Source organism: Aegilops tauschii, chromosome 1 (assembly GCF_002575655.3).
Source record: "Aegilops tauschii subsp. strangulata cultivar AL8/78 chromosome 1, Aet v6.0, whole genome shotgun sequence".
Classification (NCBI taxonomy): Eukaryota; Viridiplantae; Streptophyta; class Magnoliopsida; order Poales; family Poaceae; genus Aegilops; species Aegilops tauschii.
Genome location: NC_053035.3, coordinates 133,704,325 through 133,731,967, shown reverse-complemented (window position 1 = coordinate 133,731,967; position 27,643 = coordinate 133,704,325).

Here is a 27,643-nt window from a genome sequence, read left to right as displayed (position 1 = left end):
ACCCGCGGCCGGGGGGCGGCCGCGAGTGCCTTGGAAGTTGGCGACGAAGCGGTCACGCATCTCGTCCCAGGAGGAGATCGAGCCTGGAGGCATGTTCAGGAGCCACGAACGAGCGCCGTCTTTGAGCGCCATGGGGAACCAGTTCGCCATGACTTTCTCATTATCGTTGGCCGCCTCGATGCTTAGCTTGTAGAGCTGCAAGAACTCTGCGGGGTCGGGGGTGCCGTCGTAACGAGGAGGCAGTTCCGGCTTGAACTTGCCCGGCCATGCGACGCTACGTAGCTCGGGGGTGAAGGCGCGGCAGCCGGCCGTGGTCACTCGGGTGGAGGTGGAGCTTGGTCTTGGCGCCCGCGCGCCGCCAGGGCAAGCGGCGCAGGGCCCTGCCGCAGCAAGCGGTCCTGACGTGGCGGTGCGGGGAGCGGCGGAGCGTTCTTTGCGGGCGAGGGACTTCTTGGCATCTTCCTTCTTCGTGCACGGGCGCCGGACGCGGAGGGTCGCGCCGCGGAGCCGCGCGCCTTGGCGCCAGGGCGCTGTCTTGGTGCAGAGGTGGTGGAGGTGCTCCGTGAGCCACGTCGCCCGTAGCCGGCGGTGGACGAGGCAGTGAGAGGGACGCTGCAGGGGAGCCCCCTGCGGCGCTGACAAGCTTGGCGATGTGGTCCAGCCAGTTCTCATAGAGGTCGTCGATGGGGCGGTAGCGCAGGAGCTCGCGCGCCATGCACAGCGCGCCTGCGCGGCCGTGGGAGTGCGACGGGCGTGGGACGACGAGCCGGCCGGGTCAGCGATGGAGTAGCGGTGCGGCCGTCCCGCCGCACCGAGGGGTGCAGCGAGGAGGCTTGCTGCTCGTTCCACGCTGGGCCGGTGGCGGCGTTGGTGGCAGGCGACGGAGAACGACGAGGTGGCCTGCCGACGGGGGCCGTCTGGGCGACGCGGGTGGCGAAGGCAGCCCGGCGCTCAGCGCGAGCTCGGCGAGCGTCCTCCATGGAGATGACGAAGCAACAGGGCGTGGAGCGACAGAAGGAAAGCTTCGGTGCACCCCTACCCGGCGCGCCAAATGTTGGATCTGGGGTTCTGGCAAAACCCTTAAGGTTCGAACTCTGGGGTGCGCGCGAAGATATCTCCCTCACAGATCACGCCCTCACACGCTTCACGATCTCTAGGCTAGCTCGACGAACTCGCAACACAAGGGACACAAGATTTATACTGGTTCGGGCCACCGTTGTGGTGGAATACCCTACTCTAGTGTGGTGGTGGTGGATTGCCTCTTGGGCTGAGGATGAACAGTACAAGGGGAAGAACAGCCTCCTGAGGCGAGGTGTTCTTGTGCTCGGTGAACTTGTGTGGGTGAGGAGTACTCAAGTTGAGATGCCTCCTACCATGGTGGCTAGTCCTATTTATAGAGGCCCTTGTCCTCTTCCCAAATATTGAGAGGGAAGGGGTTCCACAACGGTCAATTTGAAAGGGGACAGCTAGTACAGCTTATCCTGACAAAAGTAGTCTTCGCCTGCTAAAGGCTCTGGTGGTGACACCGTCTTGGGCTCCACGGTGACCTCCGTCCTGCCGTCCTGCTGGTCTTGGTTTAGTTGCACCGATATGGAAACCTTTGCTTGATGCCTCGGAAATCCTCGCCTGCGCTTGCCTCCTTAGCACCAAAGAGGAAACAAGGACACTGCGTGTGCTGGCGCCCGTGTGGCGCCCGATCATCATGGCTCACATCACGAGAACCTCACGAGGTTTTCCTTGCCTTGATCTCTCCGCCCCTCGCGAGTCGGCCCGATGAGGCTGCTCCCGAGGAGGTCTTGTGTCATCCGCCTCGCGCGGCTTGGCCCCTCGCGAGGGTCTTGAGTGCTCGTTGGTGAAGATGGGCCGGACGGGCCCGCTCGCAGAGCCACGCCATGGGCCGCAGGCAGGCAATTCTGGGGACCCCCGTTCCCAGAACGCCGACACTCACTGCTCACCCGCCCGCGCCATCTTCCATGATAGCTCGCGCGTACCATATCCCCTGCTCACTGCTCGGCCACACACGCCATCTTCTTCGCTCGCCCGCCCGAATCCACTTCCCCACTGGCTCGTAGGCACCAAAAACCCCAATCACTCAGCGCCCTAAAAAACCCTATGGCAAAACCGACTGACACGCAGAGCCGCGATTGGAATTCCCTCCCCGATGTTCTCTTGGAGCAGATCTGTAATCATATGGACCTGCTCAGCACTGTCCGTCTGGCCGCATGCTCAGTGTCTTTGTACCGTCTACTTGTCCCCAACCATCCAGCCCTTTTCAAGACACCCTGCTTGCTGATGCCCGATCTTCGCAAGTGGACTAGACACCGACTTGACGATCCTACGGAGGTTACCGTGGTGCCCCTCGACATGCTTCCACTACCCGTCCACCTGTCCTTCATGCACGACCACTACTGGGCGGGCATGAAGGCCAACTGGATCATCCTCATCCAACAATCCGGTAGTCCGTGGCGTCTCGTGGATATCTACTCCCAGCGAGAGATCACCCTTCCATCATTGGATGTCGCCGCCATCGAGCCTCGCGGCCCGCTGGACACTCCTGCCTACTACGCATGAGACGCGTCGAGCTTTTGGCTCGACCTCTGTTTGCTGAAGGTTGTAATCTGCGAAGTGCATACACCATCAGAAGACTACATGGATTACAAGCTCATTGCCTTGTTCAACATGGGATTACTCTATCTGGAATCCGGTCACCATACATGGTTATGACTCATCGTCAATCCTATTGAGCCAACATTTCTATCTGATGCTATAGTGCATGATGACATCGTTTACGCGGTCGACGCACAGATTGGCTGCCTATACTGGTGGAATCTATCATCGTGTAATTGTTCTATCCCATCTCATCTTTACCTTATGAATACGACTGCCTGTTGATTGTTACAAATTTAGAATAGATAGTATGTCTATAACCACATCATTGCTATATGTACCTCTCATTTCCTACATTTTTATGACCACGCATGTTATTGTTAGAGTTGATATGAGAACAATTGGCATCTAATGATTGTTAGAATAGATATTATGAGAATAACCTCATGATTGCTATATGTTACTCTCATTTCCAAGATTTTTATAACAACGCATGTTATTGCTTAGAGTTGATATGAGAACAGTAGTAAGTGCTATCGTTGAATATGAGTAGGCCCTGTCATAGCTATTTTCCTCTCATTGTTACATGATGTTTGAACCATGACATATTGCTCGAATATGAAAGCCATTGGCTTATTTTTTTAACTTTGGGTATGATTATGACCACGACATTGCAATTCTTTGTCTATGATATGTGTCACCGTTATAATAATCTTAATTCCACACATACTCTAAACATGATTGTATATTTTTGTCCTTTTGGTCTCCAGTTTGATTTGTTGCAGCAGACGCAAATGCGCTGGCCTTCATGATTCCAGGACCTAGAATCATACCAGTCGATGGGTGGTGGTTTATCGCTCGTTCAGCTGACGGCAGTCATTTTATGCTCATTCGCATGTACCAAATTGACCAAACCATTGCATCAAACCACATGCAGTACAATGCCTGGGGCGTTCGTGACTATGATTGCTATGGCTGCTTCGTGTTCGAGAAAGATCCCAGCTTCGTTGGGCCAGGCATATTCAACTGGAGGCGGGTTTACAGCCTCGGCAACCACTCCATGTTCCTCGGGCTCAATTATCCGATCATCCAACCAATCATCGACCATATCACCGGCGATGATTACCGTGCTATGCAACTTCCATTCGCCAGGGGGAACTGTGTTTACACATCATACCATGGGTTTCATGAATCACCATATCCAGAGATTCGTTGACACATCTTGTTGCCAAATAATCTTCAGTGTGTGAAAGGCAGCAAGCTTCCATGTGATGGACAGCTTTTGCAAACCCGACATGTAAAAGTGCGTTATATTGACTAGAGGGGGGGTGAATAGGCAATTTTTATAAATTCTTCATTGAGGAATTTGTGGGTGAGGAAATTCCTTAGCGAAGAACTACTTGCAGCGGAATAAGTACTCAAAAGTATGCATAGCAGAACACAAGAATAGTCATCATGATGAAATGAAAACAAGCACAGAGTACAGAAAGCGTAAGCACAGGATAACACGGGATGAAGACAAACAGACTGAGGAAATTGAGAAAGTCTTCAGTCAAAGTCTTCAAACACAGATATGAACAAGCATACAACACAGTAATGAGGAAATGAAAGAGTTGAGGAAATAGAACCAGTTAGCTTGGTGAAGACAATGGTTTGGTAGACCAGTTCCAACTGCTGTCTCAGTTGTACGTCTGGTTGGAGCGGCTAGGTATTTAAACCCGAGGACACACAGTCCCGGACACCCAGTCCTGAACACATAGTCCAAGACACCTAGTCCTCACTGTATTCTCCTTGAGCAAAGGTCACACAGACGCCCAATCACTCGCGGTAAGTGTTCATGTGACTTCCAAACCTTCCCAAACTCGGTCACTCGGCGATCCACAATTTCCTCTGGGATGCTCTAGACCATGATGCCTAACCGTATGGAAGAAGCACAGTCTTCAAAGGTAACAAGCGTCAGATCCACGCAGGATCAATCTCTTCAGTGATGCTCAATCACTTTGGGTTTGTAGTGTTGGGGAACGTAGCAATAATTCAAAATTTTCCTACATGTCACCAAGATCAATCTAGGAGATGCTAGCAACGAGAGAGAGGGAGTGCATCTTCATAGCCTTGAAGATCACTAAGCGGAAGCGTTACAAGAACGCGGTTGATGGAGTCGTACTCGCGGCGATTCAAATCGCGGAAGATCCGATCTAGCGCCGAACGGACGGCGCCTCCGCGTTCAACACACGTACAACCCGGGGACGTCTCCTTCTTCTTGATCCAGCAAGGGGACAGGAGAAGTTGAGGGAGAACTCCAGCAGCACGACGGCATGGTGGCAATGGAGCTCGTGGTTCTCCGGCAGGGCTTCGCCAAGCACTACGGAGGAGGAGGAGATGTATGAGGAAGAAGGGGCTGCGCCAAGGGAAGGGTGTGGCTGCCCTCCCACCCCCTCACTGTATATAGGGGGAAGGGGAGAGGGGGCCGGCCCCTCTAGATGGATCTAGAGGAGGAGGCAGCGGCCAGGGGAAACCCTAGATGGGTTTGGGCGCCCCCACCCCCTAGGAAACTTGCCCCCCAAGCCGGGTGGGGCGGCTGCCCTAGGGGTGGCGCCCCCACCTCTCCTGGTTACGTGAGAGGGGTTGGGAGGGGAGCACAGCCCCATAGTGGGCTGGTTTGCCCCTTCCCCTTGGCCCATAAGGCCCCCCATCGCTTGCCGGGGCCTCCGAAACCCCTTTCGGACATGCTGGCCATAGCCTGGTACCCCCGGAACAATTCCGGACTCCAATACCCTTCGTCCAATATACCGATCTTCACCTCCGGACCATTCTGGAGCTCCCTGTCATGTCCGGGATCTCATTCGGGACTCCGAACAACCTTCGGTAACCACATACTATTTCCCATAACAACCCTAGTGTCACCGAACCTTAAGTGTGTAGACCCTACAGGTTCGGGAACCATGCAAACATGACCGAGACACCTCTCCGGCCAATAACCAATAGCGGGATCTGGATACCCATATTGGCTCCCACATGTTCCATGACGATCTCATTGGATGAACCACAATGTCGGGGATTCAATCAATCCCGTATACAATTCCCTTTGTCCATCGGTATGTTACTTGCCTGAGATTCGATCGTCGGTATCCCAATACCTCATTCAATCTCGTTACCGGCAAGTCTCTTTACTCGTTCCGTAACGCATGATCCCGTGGCTAACTCCTTAGTCACCTTGAGCTCATTATGATGATGCATTACCGAGTGGGCCCAAAGATACCTCTCCGTCATACGGAGTGACCAATCCCAGTCTCTATTCGTGCCAATCCAACAGACACTTTCGGAGATACCTGTAATGCACCTTTATAGCCACCCAGTTACGTTGTGACGTTGGTACACCCAAAGCATTCCTACGGTATCCGGGAGTTGCACAACCTCATGGTCTAAGGAAATGATACTTGACATTAGAAAAGCTCTTAGCAAACGAACTACACGACCTTGTGCTATGTTTAGGATTGGGTCTTGTCCATCACATCATTCTCCTAATGATGTGATCCCGTTACCAATGACATCCAATGTCCATGGTCAGGAAACCATAACCATCTATTGATCAACGAGCTAGTCAACTAGAGGCTTACTAGGGACATGTTGTGGTCTATGTATTCACACATGTATTACGGTTTCAAGTTAATACAATTATAGCATGAACAACAGACAATTATCATGAACAAGGAAATATAATAATAACCATTTTATTATTGCCTCTAGGGCATATTTCCAACAGTCTCCCACTTGCACTAGAGTCAATAATCTAGTTCACATCGCCATGTGATTAATACCCAAGAGTTTACCAGAGTCAATAATCTAGTTCACATCACCATGTGATTGTAATGAATCTAACACCCATGGGGTTTGTTCATATCTCGCTTGTGAGAGAGGTTATTAGTCAACGGGTCTGAACCTTTCAGATCCATGTGTGCTTTACAAATCCCTATGTCATCTTGTAGATGCAGCTACCACGCGCTACTTGGAGCTATTCCAAATAACTGCTCTACTATACGAATCAGGTTTACTACTCAGAGTCATCCGGATTAGTGTCAAAGTTTGTATCGACGTAACCCTTTACGACGAACTCTTTTACCACCTCCATAATCGAGAAAATTCCTTAGTCCACTAGTTACTAAGGATAAGTTCGACCGTTGTCATGTGATCCATTCCTGGATCACTCTTGTACCCCTTGACTAACTCATGGCACGACACACTCCAGGTGCTGTACACAGCATAGCATACTGTAGAGCCTACGTCTAAAGCATAGGGGACGACCTTCGTCCTTTCTCTCTCTTCCGCCGTGGTCAGGTCTTGAGTCTTACTCAATACTCACACCTTGTAACACAGCCAAGAACTTCTTCTTTGCTGATCTATTTTGAACTCCTTCAAAATCTTGTCACGGTATGTATTCATTTGAAAGTACTATTAAGCGTTTTTGATCTATCCTTATAGATCTTGATGCTCAATGTTCAAGTATCTTAATCCAGGTTTTCCATTGAAAAACACTTTTCAAATAACCCTGGATGCTTTCCAGAAATTCTACATCATTTCTGATCAACAATATGTTAACAACATATACTCATCAAAAATCTATAGTGCTCCCACTCACTTCTTTGGAAATACAAGTTTCTCATAAACTTTGTATAAACCCAAAATCTTTGATCATCTCATCAAAGCGTACATTACAACTTCGAGATGCTTACTCCAGTCCTTAGAAGGATTGCTGGAGCTTTGCATACTTGTTAGCATCTTTTAGGATTGACAAAACCTTCTAGTTGTATCACATACAACCTTTCCTCAAGAAAATCGTCGAGGAAACAGTGTTTTTTGACATCCTATCTGCAAGATTTCATAAATAATGCAGTAACTGCTAATATAATTCCAACAGACACTTAGCATCGCTACGAGTGAGAAAATCTCATCGTAGTCAACTCCTTGAACTTGTCGGAAAACATCTTAACGACAAGTCGAGCTTTCTTAATGGTGACACTTACCATCATTGTCCGTCTTCCTTCTAAAATCCATCTGCACCCAACAGCCTTACAACCATCAAGTAGTTCTTCCAAAGTCTATACTTTGTTTTTATACATGGATCCTCTCTCGGATTTTATGGCCTCGAGCCATTCGTCGGAATCTGGGCCCACCATCGCTTCTCCATAGCTCGTAGGTTCATTGTTGTATAGCAACATGACTTCCAAGACATGATTATGTACCACTCTGAAGTAGTACGCATCCTTGTTAACCTACGAGGTTTGGTAGTGACTTGATCCGAAGTTTCATGATCACTATCATAAGCTTCCACTTCAATTGGTGTAGGTGCCACAGGAACAACTTCCTGTGCCCTGCTACACACTAGTTGAAGTCATGGTTCAATAACCTCATCAAGTCTCCACCATCCTCCCACTCAATTCTTTCGAGAGAAACTTTTCCTCGAGAAAGGGCCTGTTTCTAGAAACAATCACTTTGCTTCCGGATCTGAAATAGGAGGTATACCCAACTGTTTTGGGTATTCTATGAAGATGCATTTATCCGCTTTGGGTTCGAGCTTATCAGCCTGAAACTTTTTCACATAAGCGTCGTAGCCCCAAACTTTTAAGAAACGACAGCTTAGGTTTCTCTAAACCATAGTTCATACGGTGTCGTCTCAACGGAATTGCATGGTGCCTATTTAAAGTGAATGCGGTTGTCTCTAATGCCTAACCCATAAATGATAGTGGTAATTCGATAAGAGACATCATGGTATGCACCATATCCAATAGGGTGCAGTTATGATGTCCGGACACACCATCACACTATGGTGTTCCAGGCGGTATTAATTGTGAAACAATTTCCACAATGTCTTAATTGTGTGCCAAACTCGTAACTGAGATATTCATCTCTATGATCATATCATAGACATTTTATCCTCTTGTCACGATGATCTTCAACATCACTCTGAAATTACATGAACCTTTCAATAATTCAGACTTGTGTTTCATCAAGTAAATATTCTTAGCATCTACTCAAATCATCTGTGAAGTAAGAACATAACGATATCCACTACGTGCCTCAGCACTCATTGGACTGCCCACGTCAAAATGTATTACCTCCAACAAGTTGCTTTCTTGTTCCATCTTACTGAAAACGAGGCCTTTCAGTCATCTTGCCCATGTGGTATGATTTGCATGTCTCAAGTAATTCAAAATCAAGTGAGTCCAAACGATCCATCTGTATGGAGTTTCTTCATGCATATGTACCAATAGACATGGTTCGCATGTCTCAATCTTTTCAAAAACGAGTGAGTCCAAAGATCCATCAACATGGAGCTTCTTCATGCATTTTATAGCAATATGACTCAAATGGCAGTGCCACAAGTATTTGGTACTATCATTACTATCTTATATCTTTTGGCATGAACATGTGTATCACTACGATCGAGATTCAATAAACCATTCATTTTAGGTGCAAGACCATTGAAGGTATTATTCAAATAAATACAGTAACCGTTATTCTCCTTAAATGAATTACCGTATTGCGATAAACATAATCCAATCATGTCGATGCTCAACGCAAACACCAAATAACAATTATTTAGGTTTAACACCAATCTCGATGGTAGAGGGAGCGTGCGATGTTTGATAACATCAACTTTGGAAACACTTCCAACACATATCGTCATCTCACCTTTAGCTAGTATTCGTTTATTCCGTAGCCTTTTATTTCGAGTTACCAACACTTAGCAACCGAACTGGTATCTAATACCCTGGTGCTACTAGGAGTACTAGTAAAGTACACATTAATATAATGTATATCCAATATACTTCTGTCGTCCTTGCCTGCCTTCTCATCAACTAAGTATCTAGGGTAGTTCTGCTTCAGTGACCGTTCCCCTCATTACAGAAGCACTTAGTCTCGGGTTTGGGTTCAACCTTGGGTTTCTTCACTAGAGCAGCAACTGATTTGCCATTTCATGAAGTATCCCTTCTTTCCCTTGCCCTTCTTGAAACTAGTGGTTTTACTAACCATCAACAATTGATGCTCCTACTTGATTTCTACTTTTGTGGTGTCAAACATCGCGAGTTGCTCAAGGATCATCATGTCTATCCCTGATATGTTATAGTTCATCACGAATCTCTAATAGCTTGGTGGCAGTGACTATGGAGAACCATCACTATCTCATCTGGAAGATTAACTCCCACTCGATTCAAGCGATTGTAGTACTCAGACAATCTGAGCACATGCTCAATGATTGAGCTTTTCTCCCTTAGTTTGCAGGCTTAAGAAACTTGTCAGAGGTCTCATACCTCTTGACGTGGGCACTAGTCTAAAATCCCAATTTCAGTCTTTGGAACATTTCATATGTTCTGCGACGTTTCAAAAACGTCTTTGGTGCCACAATTTTAAACCGTTAGCATTACGCACTAAACTATCACGTAGTCATCAAAACGTGTATGTCAGATGTTTCGCAACATCTACAGACGACGCTCGAGGTTCATGACAATTAATTTGCAAAGACCTTTTGACTATGTTAAACAGTAGAACTAAAGCGTAAGCTATGACATAATTTGCAAAGACCTTTTGACTATGTTCATGACAATTAAGTTCATCTGATTATTTAATGAACTCCCACTTAGATAGACATCCCTCTAGTCATCTAAGTGATACATGATCCGAGTCAACTAGGCCGTGTCCGATCATCACGTGAGACGGACTAGTTATCATCGGTGAACATCTTCATGTTGATCGTATCTACTATACGACTCATGTTCGACCTTTCGGTCTCTTGTGTTCCGAGGCCATGTCTGTACATGCTAGGCTCGTCAAGTCAACCTAAGTGTTTCACATGTGTAAATCTGGCTTACACCCATTGTATGCGAACGTTAGAATCTATCACACCCGATCATCACGTGGTGATTCGAAACAACGAACCTTCGCAACGGTGCACAGTTAGGGGGAACACATCTCTTGAAATTTTAGTGAGGGATCATCTTATTTATGCTACCGTCATTCTAAGCAAATTAGATGTAAACATGACAAACATCACATGCAAATCATAAAGTGACATGATATGGCCAATATCATCTTGTGCCTTTTGATCTCCATCTTCGAGGCGCGGCATGATCACCTTCGTCACCGGCATGACACCATGATCCCCATCATCATGATCTCCATCATCGTGTCTTCATGGAGTTGTCTAGCCAACTATTACTTCTACTACTATGGCTAACAGTTAGCAATAAAGTAAAGTAATTACATGGCGTTTTTCATTGACACGCAGGTCATACAATAAATTAAGACAACTCCTATGGCTCCTGCCGGTTGTCATACTCATCGACATGCAAGTCGTGATTCCTATTACAAGAACATGATCAATCTCATACATCACATATATAATTCATCACATCCTTTTGGCCATATCACATCACATAGCATACCCTGCAAAAACAAGTTAGACGTCCTCTAATTATTGTTGCATCTTTTACGTGGCTGCTATGGGTTTCTAGCAAGAACGTTCCTTACCTACGCAAAAGCCACAACGGTGATATGCCAATTGCTATTTACCCTTCACAAGGACCCTCTTCATCGAATCCGATCTGACTAAAGTGGGAGAGACAGACACCCGCTAGCCACCTTATGCATCAAGTGCATGTCAGTCGGTGGAACCTGTCTCACGTAAGAGTACGTGTAAGGTCGGTCTGGGCCGCTTCATCCCACAATGCTGCCGAATCAAGATAAGACTAGTAACGGTAAGCAAATTGAACAAATCATCGCCCACAACTACTTTGTGTTCTACTCGTGCATAGAATCTACGCATAGACCTAGCTCATGATGCCACTGTTGGGGAACATACCAATAATTCAAAATTTTCCTACATGTCACCAAGATCAATCTATGAGATGCTAGCAACGAGAGAGACGGAGTGCATCTTCATACCCTTGAAGATCGCTAAGCGGAAGCGTTACAAGAACGTGGTTGATGGAGTCGTACTCGCGGCGATTCAAATCGCGGAAGATCCGATCTAGCGCCGAACGGACGGCGCCTCCGCGTTCAACACATGTACAGCCCGGGGACGTCTCCTCCTTCTTGATCCAGCAAGGGGAGAGGAGAAGTTGAGGGAGAACTCCAGCAGCACGACGGCATGGTGGCAATGGAGCTCGTGGTTCTCCGGCAGGGCTTCGCCAAGCACTACGGAGGAGGAGGAGATGTATGAGGAAGAAGGGGCTGCGCCAAGGGAAGGGTGTGGCTGCCCTCCCACCCCCTCACTGTATATAGGGGAAGGGGAGAGGGGGCCGGCCCCTCTAGATGGATCTAGAGGAGGAGGCGGCGGCCAGGGTAAACCCTAGATGGGTTTGGGCGCCCCCACCCCCTAGGAAACTTGCCCCCCAAGCCGGGAGGGGTGGCTGCCCAAGGGGTGGCGCCCCCACCTCTCCTGGTTACGTGAGAGGGGTTGGGAGGGGAGCACAGCCCCTTAGTGGGCTGTTTTGCCCCTTCCCCTTGGCCCATAAGGCCCCCCAACGCTTGCCAGGGCCTCCGAAACCCCTTTCGGACATGCTGGCCATAGCCTGGTACCCCCGGAACAATTCCGGACTCCAATGCCCTTCGTCCAATATACCGATCTTCACCTCCGGACAATTCCGAAGCTCCTAGTCATGTCCGGGATCTCATCCGGGACTCCGAACAACCTTCGGTAACCACATACTATTTCCCATAACAACCCTAGCGTCACCGAACCTTAAGTGTGTAGACCCTATGGGTTCGGGAACCATGCAGACATGACCGAGACACCTCTCCGGCCAATAACCAATAGCGGGATCTAGATACCCATATTGGCTCCCACATGTTCCACGATGATCTCATCAGATGAACCACAATGTCGGGGATTCAATCAATCCCGTATACAATTCCCTTTGTCCATCGGTATGTTACTTGCCCGAGATTCGATCGTTGGTATCCCAATACCTCATTCAATCTCGTTACCAGCAAGTCTCTTTACTCGTTCCGTAACGCATGATCCCGTGGCTAACTCCTTACTCACATTGAGCTCATTATGATGATGCATTACCGAGTGGGCCCAGAGATACCTTTCCATCATACGGAGTGACAAATCCCAGTCTCGATTCGTGCCAACCCAACAGACACTTTCGGAGATACCTGTAGTGCACCTTTATAGCCACCCAGTTACGTTGTGACGTTTGGTACACCCAAAGCATTCCTACGGTATCCGGGAGTTGCACAATCTCATGGTCTAAGGAAATGATACTTGACATTAGAAAAGCTCTAGCAAACGAACTACACGATCTTGTGCTATGCTTAGGATTGGGTCTTGTATCGATACTTCCACCACCACGCCGTCGTGCTGCTGGATCTCCATCAACTTCTCCTCCCCCCCTTGCTGGATCAAGAAGGAGGAGACGTCCCCGCTCCGTACGTGTGTTGAACGCGGAGGTGCCGTCCGTTCGGCGCTAGGATCATCGGTGATTTGGATCACGACGAGTACGACTCCATCAACCCCCTTCTCTTGAACGCTTCCGCTCGCGATCTACAAGCGTATGTAGATGCACTCCTCCCCTCTCGTTGCTAGCATATCCTAGATTGATCTTGGTGACACGTAGGAAATTTTTTAATTTCTGCTACGTTCCCCAACAGTGGCATCATGAGCCAGGTCTATGCGTAGATTCTATGCACGAGTAGAACACAAAGTAGTTGTGGGCGATGATTTGTTCAATTTGCTTGCTGTTACTAGTCTTATCTTGATTCGGCGGCATTGTGGGATGAAGCGGCCCGGACCGACCTTACACGTACTCTTACGTGAGACAGGTTCCACCGACTGACATGCACTTTATGCATAAGGTGGCTAGCGGGTGTCTGTCTCTCCCACTTTAGTTGGATCAGATTCGATGAAAAGGGTCCTTATGAAGGGTAAATAGCAATTGGCATATCACCGTTGTGGCTTTTGCGTAGGTAAGAAACATTCTTGCTAGAAACCCATAGCAGCCACGTAAAACATGCAACAACAATTAGAAGACGTCTAACTTGTTTTTGCAGTGTATGCTATGTGATGTGATATGGCCAAAAGGATGTGATGAATTATATATGTGGTGTATGAGATTGATCATGTTCTTGTAATAGGAATCACGACTTGCATGTCGATGAGTATGACAACCGGCAGGAGCCATAGGAGTTGTCTTAATTTATTGTAAGACCTGCGTGTCAATGAAAACGCCATGTAATTACTTTACTTTATTGCTAACCGTTAGCCATAGTAGTAGAAGTAATAGTTGGCGAGACAACTTCATGAAGACACGATGATGGAGATCATGATGATGGGGATCGTGGTGTCATGCCGGTGACGAAGGTGATCATGCCGCGCCTCGAAGATGGAGATCAAAGGCGCAAGATGATATTGGCCATATCATGTCACTTTATGATTTGCATGTGATGTTTGTCATGTTTACATCTTATTTGCTTAGAACGATGGTAGCATAAATAAGATGATCCCTCACTAAAATTTCAAGAGATGTGTTCCCCCTAACTGTGCACCGTTGCGAAGGTTCGTTGTTTCGAAGCACCACGTGATGATCGGGTGTGATAGATTCTAACATTCGCATACAACGGGTGTTGACGAGCCTAGCGTGTACAGACATGGCCTCGGAACACAAGCAAAACACTTAGGTTGACTTGACGAGCCTAGCATGTACAGACATGGCCTCGGAACACAAGAGACCGAAAGGTCGAACATGAGTCGTATAGTAGATACGATCAACATGGAGATGTTCACCGATGATGACTAGTCCGTCTCACGTGATGATCGGACACGGCCTAGTCGATTCAGATCATGTATCACTTAGATGACTAGAGGGATGTCTGTCTAAGTGGGAGTTCATTAAATAATCAGATGAACTTAATTATCATGAACGTATTCAAAAGGTCTTTGCAAATAATGTCGTAGCTTATGCTTTAGTACTACTAAGATATGTTCCTAGAGAAAATTTAGTTGAAAGTTGATAGTAGCAATTATGCGGACTGGGTCCGTAAACTGAGGATTGTCCTCATTGCTGCACAGAAGGCTTATGTCCTTAATGCACCACTCGGTGTGCTGAACCTTGAGCGTCGTTTGTGGATGTGGCGAACATCTGACATACACGTTTTGATGACTACGTGATAGTTCAGTGCGTAATGTTGAACGGTTTAAAATTGTGGCACCAAAGATGGTTTTGAAACGTCGCAGAACATATGAGATGTTCCAAAGACTGAAATTGGGATTTCAGACTAGTGCCCACGTCAAGAGGTATGAGACCTCTGACAAGTTTCTTAAGCCTGCAAACTAAGGGAGAAAAGCTCAATCGTTGAGCATGTGCTCAGATTGTCTGAGTACTACAATCACTTGAATCGAGTGGGAGTTAATCTTCCAGATGAGATAGTGATGGTTCTCCATAGTCACTGCCACCAAGCTATTAGAGCTTCGTGATGAACTATAACATATCAGGGATAGACATGATGATCCTTGAGCAACTCGCGATGTTTGACACCGCGAAAGTAGAAATCAAGTAGGAGCATCAATTGTTGATGGTTAGTAAAACCACTAGTTTCTAGAAGGGCAAGGGCAAGAAGGGATACTTCATGAAACGGCAAATCAGTTGCTGCTCTAGTGAAGAAACCCAAGGTTGAACCCAAACCCGAGACTAAGTGCTTCTGAAATGAGGGGAAGGGTCACTGAAGCAGAACTACCCTAGATACTTCGTAGATGAGAAGGCTGGCAAGGTCGACAGAAGTATATGGATATACATTATATTAATGTGCACTTTACTAGTACTCCTGGTAGCACCAGGCTATTAGATACCGGTTCGGTTGCTAAGTGTTAGTAACTCGAAATAAAAGCTGCGGAATAAACGGAGACTAGCTAAAGGTGAGATGACGATATGTGTTTCCAAGGTTGATGTGATCAAGCATCGCATGCTCCCTCTACCATCGAGATTGGGGTTAAACCTGAATAATTGTTATTTGGTGTTTACGTTAAGCATAGACATGATTGGATTATGTTTATCACAATACGGTTATTCATTAAAGGAGAATAATGGTTACTCTGTCTATTTGAATAATACCTTCAATGGTCTTGCACCTAAAATGAATGGTTTATTGAATCTCGATCGTAGTGATACACATGTTCATGCCAAAAGATATAAGATAGTAATGATAGTACCAAATACTTGTGGCACTGCCATTTGAGTCATATTGCTATAAAATGCATGAAGAAGCTCCATGTTGATGGATCTTTGGACTCACTCATTTTTGAAAAGATTGAGACATGCGAACCATGTCTATTGGTACAAATGCATGAAGAAACTCCATACAGATGGATCGTTTGGACTCACTTGATTTTGAATTACTTGAGACATGAAAATCATACCACATGGGCAAGATGACTGAAAGGCCACGTTTTCAGTAAGATGGAACAAGAGAGCAACTTGTTGGAAGTAATACATTTGATGTGTGCAGTCCAATGAGTGCTGAGGCACGCAGTGGATATCGTTATGTTCTTACTTCACAGATGATTTGAGTAGATGCTGAGAATATTTACTTGATGAAACACAAGTCTGAATTATTGAAAGGTTCAAGTAATTTCATAGTGAAGTTGAAGATCGTCGTGACAAGAGGATAAAATGTCTGTGATATGATCATAGAGATGAATATCTGAGTTACGAGTTTGGCACATAATTAAGAAATTGTGGAAATTGTTTCACGACTAATACCGCCCGGAACACCATATTGTGATGGTGTGTCCGAACATCATAACTGCACCCTATTGGATATGGTGCATACCATGATGTCTCTTATCGAATTACAACTATCATTTATGGGTTAGGCATTAGAGACAACCGCATTCACCTTAAATAGGGCACCACGCAATTCCGTTGAGACGACACCGTATGAACTATGGTTTAGAGAAACCTAAGCTGTCGTCTCTTAAAATTTTGGGGCTGCGACGCTTATGTGAAAAAGTTTCAGGCTGATAAGCTCGAACCCAAAGCGGATAAATGCATCTTCATAGAATACCCAAACCAGTTGGGTATACCTCCTATTTCAGATCTGGAAGCAAAAGTGATTGTTTCAAGAAACGGGTCCTTTCTCGAGGAAAAGTTTCTCTCGAAAGAATTGAGTGGGAGGATGGTGGAGACTTGATGAGGTCATTGAACCGTCACTTCAACTAATGTGTAGCAGGGCACAAGAAGTTGTTCCTGTGGCACCTACACCAATTGAAGTGGAAGCTTATGATACTGATCATGAAACTTCAGATCAAGTCACTACCAAACCTCATAGGACGACAAGGATGCGTACTACTTCAGAGTGGTACGTAATCCTGTCTTGGAAGTCATGTTGCTAGACAACAATGAACCTACGAGCTATGAAGAAGTGATGGTGGGCCCGGATTCCGACGAATGGCTTGAGGCCATAAAATCCGAGAGGATCCATGTATGAAAACAAAGTATAGACTTTGAAAGAACTACTTGATGGTCGTAAGGCTGTTGGGTACAGATGGATTTTAAAGGGAAGACAGACAATGATGGTAAGTGTCACCATTAAGAAAGCTCGACTTGTCGTTAAGATGTTTTCCGGCAAGTTCAAGGAGTTGACTGCGATGAGACTTTCTCACTCGTAGCGATGCTAAGAGTCTGTTAGAATTATATTAGCAGTTACTGCATTATTTATGAAATCTTGCAGATAGGATGTCAAAACATTGTTTCCTCGACGATTTTCTTGAGGAAAGGTTGTATGTGATACAACCAGAAGGTTTTGTCAATCCTGAAAGATGCTAAAAAGTATGCAAAGCTCCAGCAATCCTTCTAAGGATTGGAGTAAGCATCTCAGAGTTGGAATGAATGCTTTGATGACATGATCAAAGATTTTGGGTTTATACAAGGTTCATGAGAAACTTGTATTTCCAAAGAAGTGAGTGGGAGCACTATAGAATTTTTGATGAGTATATGTTGTTAACATATTGTTGATCAGAAATGATGTAGAATTTCTGGAAAGCATCCAGGGTTATTTGAAAAGTGTTTTTTAATGGAAAACCTGGATTAAGCTACTTGAACATTGAGCATCAAGATGTATAAGGATACATCAAAAACACTTAATAGTACTTTCAAATGAATACATACCGTGACAAGATTTTGAAGGAGTTCAAAATAGATCAGCAAAGAAGGAGTTCTTGGCTGTGTTACAAGGTGTGAGTATTGAGTAAGACTCAAGACCTGACCACGGCAGAAGAGAGAGAAAGGACGAAGGTCGTCCCCTATGCTTTAGACGTAGGCTCTACAGTATGCTATGCTGTGTACCGCACCTGAAGTGTGCCTTGCCATGAGTTAGTCAAGGGCTACAATAGTGATCCGGGAATGGATCACATGACAGCGATCGAACCTATCCTTAGTATCTAGTGGACTAAGGAATTTTCTCGATTATGGAGGTGGTAAAACAGTTCGTCGTAAAGGGTTACGTCGATGCAAACTTTGACACTAATCCGGATGACTCTGAGTAGTAAACCGGATTCGTATAGTAGAGCAGTTATTTGGAATAGCTCCAAGTAGCGCGTGGTAGCTACATCTACAAGATGACATAGAGATTTGTAAAGCACACACGGATCTGAATGTTGCAGACCCGTTGACTAATACCTCTCTCGTAAGCATAACATGATCAAACCCTAGAACTTATTGAGTCTTAATCACATGGTGATGTGGACTGGATTATTGACTCTAGTGAACTTTGAGTGTTAATCACATGGTGATATGAACTAGATTATTGACTCTAGTGCAAGTGGGAGACTGTTGGAAATATGCCCTAGAGGCAATAATAAAATGGTTATTATTGTATTTCCTTGTTCATGATAATTGTCTATTGTTCATGCTATAATTGTATTAACTGGAAACCGTAATACATGTGTGAATACATAGACCACAACATGTCCCTAGTAAGCCTCAAGTTGACTAGCTCGTTGATCAATAGATGGTTATGGTTTCCTGACCATGGACATTGGATGTCATTGATAATGGGATCACATCATTAGGAGAATGATGTGATGGACAAGACCCAATCCTAAGCATAGCACAAGATCGTGTAGTTCGTTTGCTAGAGCTTTTCTAATGTCAAGTATCATTTCCTTAGACCATGAGATTGTGCAACTCCCGGATACCGTAGGAATGCTTTGGGTATACCAAACGTCACAACGTAACTGGGTGGCTATAAAGGTGCACTACAGGTATCTCCGAAAGTGTCTGTTGGGTTGGCATGAATCGAGACTGGGATTTGTCACTCCGTATGACGGAGAGGTATCTCTGGGCCCACTCGGTAATGCATCATCATAATGAGCTCAATGTGACCAAGTGTTTGGTCACGGGATCATGCCTTACGGTACGAGTAAAGTGACTTGCCGGTAACGAGATTGAACAAGGTATTGGGATACCGACGATCGAATCTCGGGCAAGTAACGTACCGATTGACAAAGGGAATTGTATATGGGATTGATTGAATCCTGGACATCGTGGTTCATCCGATGAGATCATCGTGGAACATGTGGGAGCCAACATGGGTATCCAGATCCCGCTGTTGGTTATTGACCGAAGAGTCGTCTCGGTCATGTCTGCATGTCTCCCGAACCCGTAGGGTCTACACACTTAAGGATCGGTGACGCTAGGGTTGTAGAGATATTAGTATGCGGAAATCCGAAAGTCATTCGGAGTACCGGATGAGATCCCGGACGTCACGAGGAGTTCCGGAATGGTCCGGAGGTAAAGATTTATATATGGGAAGTCCTATTTTGGCCACCGGAAAATGTTCGGGATTTTTCGGTATTGTACCGGGAAGGTTCTAGAAGGTTCCGAAGTGGGGCCCACCTGCATGGGGGACCCACATGAACGTGGGTAGTGGGGGCAAGGCCCCACACCCCTGGTCAAGGCGCACCAAGATCCCACCTTAGAAGGAATAAGATCATATCCCGAAGGGATAAGATCAAGATCCCTAAAAAAGGGGGATAACAATCGGTGGGGAAGGGAAATGATGGGATTTGTTTCCCCCACCTTTGCCAACGCCCCAATGGACTTGGAGGGCAAGAAACCAGCCCCCTCCACCCCTATATATAGTGGGGAGGCGCATGGGAGCAGCACCCCAAGCCCTGGCGCTCCCTCCCTCCCGTGACACCTCTTCCTCCCCGCTTGCGCTTGGCGAAGCCCTGCCGGGATCCTGCTACTTCCACCACCACGCCGTCGTGCTGCTGGATCTCCATCAACTTCTCCTCCCCCCTTGCTGGATCAAGAAGGAGGAGACGACCCCCCTCCGTACGTGTGTTGAACGCAGAGGTGCCGTCCGTTCGGCGCTAGGATCATCGGTGATTTGGATCACGACGAGTACGACTCCATCAACCCCGTTCTCTGGAACGCTTCCGCTCGCGATCTACAAGGGTATGTAGATGCACTCCTCCCCTCTCGTTGCTAGCATCTCCTAGATTGATCTTGGTGACATGTAGGAAAATTTTGAATTTCTGCTACGTTCCCCAACAACTCGATCCAACAAAGTCATCAGAAGAACGAGAGTTGTAACTTTAGAAAAAAACACGCCCATATAAGATAGACCCGCTTGAAGACTAACTCAAATTTCTCCCCCTTTGTCATCGAATGACCAAAAGGGTCGAACATGAGGACTAACGCCCCTGAAGAATATCAAGGTGATGAAGGAGCGCCAGCGTTGTTGGGGTCGTTTGTTGATGTAGGGCCTGCCGCAGTGTCGTCAGAGTCTTCATGTTCATCAGTGTCACTTGATGAAGAATAGGACCTGGCCACCAAGGAAGGAACCTTGACCTTCTTGTACTTCTTCGGAGGAGGTGCAGCCCAGTCAAGATCTTCCTTGAGACCCATTTTCTTCAGATCTTCTTCACTATAGACTTGAGACAGAACAGCCCAGGTGCGGTTGAGGGTTTCATGAAGGTAGTAGTGGTTTTTCTTCACTGCATTGTGGGTTGCAGTCATGTTGTGAAGAATTGAACCAAACTGACGCTTGACCCATTTTTGATTGCGATCAACCTTCTGATGAAGACTAAGGAGAAGCTCACGGTCAGTCATCACCCTGGGTGCTGTGCCTTGAGGATTTTGCTTGGGTGCGTTTGCGGCAGATTCATCATTGGTGGAGTAGGATGCAGCCTTGCGAAATTGTCCATCCAATGGACGAATGCCTTCATCAATTATAGCAGTAGCCTTGCCCTCTTCATCAGCTGAGGAAAATGTCCGTTTGAGGACTTCGATCGGGGGCAAGTAGCTGCAATTGTTCAGTGTATCAGCTTTGTAGTTGAGTGAAGACCTTGTTCTGATGAATCTCATAATCCATGGTGCATAAGGCTTCAACTCAAATGGTGACATTGCGACATTGGCCAGAGTCCTCATGAAGAAATCATGGAAGTTGATGGGAACACCATGAATGCTATTGAAAAGCAGATTCTTCATGATGCCAACGACTTCTTCGTCATTTGAGTCGTGGCCCTTGATTGGACTCAATGTCTTCGTCAGAATGTGATAGACAGTCCGAGGCACATACAGTAATTCCTTCACGAGGAATTTGGTTAGTGGGGCCTGCCCTGGCTTCAAAGGCTTCATCAGCACTTGCATGTAGTGATCGGTAAGCTCAGGTTCATTGTAGCCGCAACAAGCACCTTCAAGGGGCGGACTGAGAGGCAAAGCACGAAGCAATTCAGTAGTTGGTGCTTTGTAGTGAGTGTTTTCAGACATCCAGTCCAGCACCCATGAATTCACATCTTCAGAATTTCCGGTGATGTGCAGCGTCGCATAAAATTGAAGAATAAGTTCTTCATTCCAATCACAGATGTCAGTGCAGAAATTTAACAATCCAGTGTCATGAAGAACACTGAGGACTGGCTCGAAGCACCGCAGAGATTCCATATCCACGTGAGGAATGTGCTCATGATCGAAGACTTTGCCTTTGTTGAACAACACTCAGGAATAGAAATTTGCCTGGCTGGCAGTCCAGAAACGCCTCTTCCTTATGCGAGCAGAGTCATAAGGGTTGTAATCAGTGAAGAATACGTGCTCGCCAAAGAAGGCATCAGCCTTGAATGTTTTCTTCCTTGAGAATGGATCCTTTGGCTTGGGCAGTGGAGTGTCAGTCAGTTGCATGATGACCTCAGGAATCGCAATCTCAAGTTCTTCAGGCTAAGGAATTTATGGTTCCTCTTCAGTGGCAGCCTGGTTCTTCAATTCTTCATTCTCATTTTCTTCAACACTAGCGGCTGGAATGTCTTCATGAGCTTCATCAGATCCCATTTGAACTGTAGTGGCTGGGGACTGAGGAATTTGCTACAGTGGAGTGAAGAGTGGAGAATTGGGGTGCTGACTTTCCCAAAAGTCATCATTCATCACTGGTGTGGTACAGCCAATGTCCACATCTTCTTCTTCCATTTCTTCAACGCCAGCCTCTTCAGCTGTGAACTGAGGCATAGGCGAGGAAACAACTGGTGTTGAAGGGATTTGATCTGCTTCAATTTCTTCATCCATCTGCTCTGACGAAGCAGCAGAAGGATTTTGTTCATCACATCCGATAGGGATCTCATATTCTTCATCAAAAGGGATGATTTCCTTTGATGGCATGGAGGAAAATGGAACAACATCAATTGGATTAGCAAATGAACTTGTCAATTTCTTCATTTTCTTTGGTGCTGAAGAATCTGAAGGAGTTGATGCTTTCCTTTTCTTCACAGCTGCACGCTCTGCAGCCTTGGTCTTCTTCACATCTGATGCAGATGGAAGGATTGGAGTTGGAGTAGGTGCAGAAGGAGCAGAGGAATGTGGTTCATTTTCTTCAGGCACAACTGATGCAGTTGCCCTGACCTCTTCATTTTCTTCAGGCGCACCACTAGTGGGTGCCCTGGCAATTTCTTCAGCGGCTGGAATGCAGTCATCAGCCCTGGAACTCACATTTTCTGCAGCAGCCTAATTGTCATCTGCGGTGCTGGCATGTTCTTCAGTTGGCTGAGCAGATGCTTCAGCCTGAGGAATTTCCTGTTGCGTTGGAGCTGCAACATTGGTGGTGAACTTCTCAGTCAGTTTAATAAACCTGACCTTGGCTCCTTGCCAATCAGCATAGTAAGCATCGAAATCATTGCTGAGGACTTTGATTTCAGACTGAATCTTTACAAGTTCATCAGTTGTCATAGTGACAATGTTGTTCTTCAGAAATTTCTCCTTCCTGTATTGTGCTTTCTTGAGCTGCCTGGCCTTCTCATATTTCCATTTTTCTTCTTGGATGAAATGGGTCAGCATGTGACTTTGGCCAGGTGTCAACTTGAAATCAGGCATAGGAGTGTTTGGGTCCTTGTGCCAGAGGTCAATGTAGTCGAGGATCAACTTTGGATCCAAAAGCAGTGGCACTTCTGTGCCCTTGGCTCTAGCGGCCTTAACTTGCCTATCTCTGATGATCTCAGCAAGTTCTTCATCATCAGCTTCGTCTTCTTCAGACGACACTTGGAAGGCGACCTGCTTCTTGTGAGGACTTGGGAGAGAGCCTCGTCCAGCAGTGGTCTTTGTCTTCAGCAGAGAGGGTCCTGTTGAAGAATTTGTTGCAGCTGAGGAACTAGCCGAAGCTCCTGAGGCAATAGAGATGCCTGTAATCCTTTGGCACGTGGCGAGATGCACAGGTGCTGAGGATTTAGTCGGAGCAGCTGAGGACTTTGGAGGAGCAGGAGCGGCTTGAGGAATTGGCCGTGAGGGCTTAGCTGAGGAAATTGGTCGTGAGGGCATTGAAGAAGAGGCACTTGGCTTGTGCGCAGGCTTCTTTGCCATGGATTTCTTCGGCCTTACAGAGGCCTCAGCAGCAGCAGTGGAATCTTCGTTGAATTTCTTCACTGCATCTTTTGCCTGTTTGGCCAACTTGGCCTAGCGCTTGGCCCATTCTTCAGGAAAATCCTCACCGCGCTTGATGCTAGTGGGATCTGCCTCTTGGCCAGGAGTCAATGGTGGTCTTGAGCATGGAGGAGTAACAGCGAATTTCTTCATGTATTTTGGAGTCACATACCTGTACTCCCTCCACTCTTTTGCCCATCTCCTTTCTATCCTCTGAATGCACACCTTGCGCTGATTTTTATCTTCCTCAGGGGGTGTGCAGTACCCAGCATAAATGTCCTCAGGGATTTCAAAGGCAGTATTGATTTCAGGCCTCTTTCCTCCTTTCCGTGGCTTCTTTCCATCAGCCATATTCTTCAGTTGAGGAATTTGAACAATTGAACTCTCTGAAGAAGTATGCAACTTTTCTTCGAGGAACGCTGCAAATGAGTTAACTTGATGAGAACCTAGTGATTCAGCATCGGACATGAGTACCTGTGAACAGAGTATAGTTGCGAGGAATTTGGAGAGGTCATATGCGTTCTTAGAAGGTTTTTCAAAAAGAACAAGTTTGAGGAATTTGACCAGATGAGTCTTGAAGAATTTCACTAAGCGTTCTTTGTCTTAAGTTCCAGAGTTGTATAGATCGAAGATCCACACAATTGAGGAATCTTGAAGAAAAATGATGCTTAGAGAAACGAATCAAGAACATATGACAAGTGAGGTGTTCACTGTGTGAAAAATTTGAGGAATAAACACCTTTGAAGATTTTGTAGAAGTCATTTGAATCAAAGAGGGCAGTAAAAGTAACTTTTAATTACCCTGAACAAAGAACACGACGAACTGGGATGTGGAGAAGTGAAGCTCGTCTGTGCAGATCTTCCACGCCCTAACTTGGCGGAGGAAAACGGCTACGGCGACGGCGGAGTGAGGATTTCTGCGGCTGGCGCGAGTACGGCGGCGACGAGGTCGAGGCAGTGAAGCTCTTCCTCACCGGCGACGATGATGTAGCGGCGGCGCTAGGGTTTGAGAAGCTTGAGCTGGAGAGAGGTCGAGCGGAGTAAAAGAAGTGAGGAAGGGGAGAGGGGTATTTATAGCCACGGTGAAAAACTGTTCGCCCAAAGAAATTGGACGAACGTTCCCCTGACCCTTCTCATTCGCTTGACATGTGTCACCCACGTACTGAGAAGTGGAGATCGTGTTAGATCGTGGGTGAATAGATAAGTATATCATGGGAAGCGGAACGGTTTGAGCGTCAAAGCCGAAAATTTGGATAAGATAAGTTAAAAGTTTCGTTCTCAAATTCTTCAGCTGACAAGGACAAAGTGAAGATTTTGAACGAGTTTCAAATAGAACGCACATAAGAATTTGTGAATAGATTGGATTGAGTATAGCATAGAGGGGGAAGGGTCCGATCACATTCACTTAGCAGAAAAACCAACTTGAACAATTAGCCATAAGTGAATGTTGTAGAGGACATAACTTCATATATATATATATAGCCAAGGAATAAAAACGATGGAAACAGTGAAGATTTTGAAAAGTTGAAGAATATGAACAACTGAGGAATTTCAAAACTGAGGAAAAACTCAAATTGAAGATTTTCAACTTTTGTGGTGGCGTGACCCACCGTATAAGAATGATGATTTCAGACAACGCGTACAATTTTCGTAGGGTTCTGAGAATCAAATTCTTCATTAATTTCTTCACACTTAGAGTGTTATTCTTCATTGATTGAAGAAAACCGTTTCTTCATGTGTTGCACATCTAAGTCATCAATTTTGCATAAGTGTTAGGAAGAGTGTCCTCTTCAAAGAACATTCGAAGATTCTAAGATATTTAGCTCACACCGCAACTTGCTAAATCTCTTCTCATCCAAGGGCTTTGTGAAGATATCGGCTAGCTGTTCTTCAGTCTTCACATGCAAACACTAAGCATAATATCTGGCCTAGATGCACATAAGTACAATAAAGAACCAATCATGGAGCGGTATACCTTTTGATCAAAGTCAATACCATTTTCATCAGTGCACAGATGGCCATTTGTGGGCATCGGAATTTTGACGCCTTTGCAATCTTGCATGCCGAATTTCCTCAGTACATCCTTGAGGTATTTCTCCTGGGATATGAATATGCCATTGCGTTGTTGACTAATTTGAAGACCTAAGAAGAATTTCAACTCTCCCATCATAGACATTTGATATTCTTCACTCATCATATAGGCAAATTCATCACTATAACGTTGGTCAGTACAGCCAAAGATGATATCATCAACATATATTTGGCATACAAACAATTCATCATCATATGATTTAGTGAAAAGAGTAGGGTTGAGTGAACCGGGTTTGAAGCCTTTCTTCATGAGGAATTCCTTCAAAGTATCATACCACGCCCGAGGGGCCTGCTTGAGGCCATAGAGGGCCTTATTTAGTCTGAAGACTTTGTCAGGATGCTTAGGATCTTCAAAACCTGGGGGTTGAGCAACATATACTTCTTCCTCAAGCTTACCATTGAGGAATGCACTTTTCTCATCCATTTGATACAAAGTGATATCTTGATGGTTAGCATAAGCAAGTAATATGCGAATAGCTTCAAGTCTAGCTATAGGTGCAAAAGTTTCATCGAAATCAATTCCTTCAACATGTGTGTAGCCTTGAGCTACTAGCCGTGCCTTTTTCCTCACCACAAGGCCATTTTCATCTTGCTTGTTGAGGTAGATCCACTTTGTGTCAATGATATTGTGTTTGCGAGGATCTGGACGATTGACCAGTTCCCAAACGTTGTTGAGCTCGAACTGATGTAATTCTTCTTGCATGGCCTGAATCCACTCAGGCTCCAGAAATGCTTCATCTACCTTAGTGGGCTCTATGATAGAGACAAAAGCATAGTGCCCACAAAAGTTAGATAAATGTGAAGCTTTTGAGCGTGTGAGAGGACCTGGTGCTTCAATGTCATCGATGATCTTCTCAACTTGCACTTCTTTTGCAACGCGAGGATGAGTAGGTTGTCGTCGAGGAATTTGATCAGCATTTTCTTCGGCACCATTTTCTTCAACAATTTCTTCAGGTGCATTAGCTCATCGTTCTTCACGTTCTGGAATGAATTCTTCAGCAGATTCTTCGGTAGGAATGACATCCTCAGTAGCCTTGAACTTGATACTTTCCTCAGGTGCTGGTTCATCTATCATAGAGGGTAGGTGCTCTCTTTGCGAGCCATTAGTTTCATCGAACCACACATCTACAGTTTCAACAACCTTGTGAAGAACGGTGTTGAAGACTCTGTAGGTGTGCGAGTCCTTTCCGTAACCAAGCATAAAACCTTCATGTGCTTGCGGTGCAAATTTAGCATTGTGATGAGGATCTCTAATCCAACATTTAGCACCGAAGACTTTGAAATAACTCACATTGGGTTTCTTGTCAGTGAGGAGTTCATAGGCAGTCTTCTTGAAGAATTTGTGAAGATATACCCTGTTGATGATGTGGCACGCAGTATAAATTGCGTCAATCCAGAAGTGACGAGGCGTCTTGTACTCATCAAGCATAGTGCGAGCCATCTCAACAAGAGTTCTGTTCTTGCGCTCCACGACGCCATTCTGCTGAGGAGTATAAGGAGCAGATAACTCATGAGTAATACCAAGTTCATCAAGATAGTCATCAAGACCAGAATTCTTGAACTCAGTTCCATTGTCACTTCTGATGTGCTTGATCTTCACACCAAAGTTGGTTGAAGCCCTCGAGGAAAATCGTTTGAAGACTTCCTGCACTTCATGTTTGTAAGTAACAATGTGTACCCATGTGTAATGAGAGTAATCATCAACAATAACAAGCCCATAGAGAGATGTGTCATTTATGATAGCTGAGTAATGGTTAGGACCAAAGAGGTCCATGTGAAGCAGTTCGAATGGTCGAGTAGTGGTCATGATAGTCTTCGCTGGATGCTTAGCCTTGGTCATCTTTCCAGCTTCACAAGCTCCACACAAGTGATCCTTGAGGAATTTGACATTCTCAATGCCAATGACATGCTTCTTCTTTGCAAGCGTGTGCAAATTCCTCATGCCTGCATGACCAAGTCGTCGATGCCATAGCCAACCTTCTGAAGCTTTTGCGAGTAGGCACACGGCCGGTTGCGGTCCTGTAGAGAAATCAACAATATACAAGT